The sequence below is a fragment of the Lepidochelys olivacea genome (assembly GCF_965140295.1).
Source record: "Lepidochelys olivacea isolate rLepOli2 genome assembly, chromosome: 1".
Taxonomy (NCBI): Eukaryota; Metazoa; Chordata; order Testudines; family Cheloniidae; genus Lepidochelys; species Lepidochelys olivacea.
In genome coordinates, this window is record NC_140411.1 from 253,947,430 (window position 1) to 253,949,042 (window position 1,613).

The following is a 1,613-nucleotide window of genomic DNA, read 5'->3' on the forward strand; positions in this document are numbered from 1 at the left end:
AACTTGATAGGGCAGTCTAGGATATAATGCTGAATTAATAACACGTGCCATCAATTTGAAACCCTTCTTCTCCATGCAGGGGTGTGCACAGGAATAAAAATTTGGCCGCTTTTGGAAGGGCACTTTCTGTGCCCCCCTCAGCCAGAGGAGCTTGCTCTCCCCCTCCCTGCTAGAGAAGAGCTAGGCGCTGGCCTACACTTCCTCCTCCCCAGGGCCAGAAGACCTTTCATCTCCTGCCTCAGCCAGGGGCTGAGGAACTCACTCTCCCTGCCCTAGCCCTGGAAGAGTTCTGTACCCCTACTGATTGTGGGGGGTGCCCCCGCTTCCCCACACATGCCCCTGGCTCCATGGCTATGTGGATCCCTGATCAAAACTCCCCATATAACGTGAATAGCCTCTCTTATAACCCATGGGCTAGAACGTGGACTGTCTTGCTCCCATGCAGTGAATAGGAAAAGCAGATTCTGCTCCCTGGACTTCCATGAAGATATTGCAGGACAAAGTAAACCAGGCTTTTCTGAAGCAGGGATGAGCATTTGTCCCTTTGTCTCTCCGTTTTTGTTTCATTAGAGGAAAACTCTGTAAAACCCCTCATGGCTAAACACGTTTACTGTCATATAGCATGCAATTCACCCCTGTGCCGAGGGCCAGCAGTAGGTCAATGCACTACTTAACCTCCACTCAGCATACCCTCGGGCAGTCAGTACTCCAGCATATCAGCTGCTGCCCCAGGTGGGGAGTGTTTTGATTAGTGGCTCTACTTAGTCATCAGTCCACTGGCCAGAGCCTTCCTCTGATCTTCCCATCTCCATAGCCTTTCTTCTGCACTGCCATGAGGCAGGGATGTGGGGCACTGCACAGGAAGTGTGAAAACTATAGTAGTTTTGCTCCATTCCAAGGCTGCTACACCCACTGATAAGTACCAGGATCTGAAGTTATTTAAACAACATATAAATACTGCAAAGTTCAAACAAAGCACGTTCCCTTCTTCATATGAAGATGTGTATGCTCACTGGAGCTAGTCAAAAGCCCCTCTCCTTCCCAACAAAAATTTGACTAAAAAAAAAAAATTTCATTTCAAGTTGGTTTTCAAAACCTCAAGATGTAGAAAAAAGGGAAGGTGAAACTAACTTTGCAATTTTACAATAATTTCTCAACTTTTGAAAAAAATTACCAAATGGCAAAGTTTAGTAATAATACTGGAATACTCTTAATAATACCCTTATATAGTGCTGGTCATCAGCAGGTCTCACAGCACTTTATAAAGGAAGGCTGCCTCAGTTCACCTGTTTGTAAATGGTCCTCAGAGAAGTGACATGACTTGCTCCCAACAAGCCAGCTCTCCTGCGTGCCAGTCCAGTGCTCTGTTCATTAGGCACACTGCCTATAACCTAGAAGAGTGTGTGTGTAATTCCCGTTTTCCCAAAAGGTAGAGAAATTATGAAAAGTGAGAGCAGAGAATTGTAAAATGAAAAGAATTACTTTGTAATTATGGATATTTATAATACATAGAAGTGTCAATTTATTAGGTAAATGTTAATAAGGATAAACATCTGTGTTAGGAGTTCTTATTGTCTCAGTTCATGTGCAGTAACTTACAAAAGTAAAAAGTT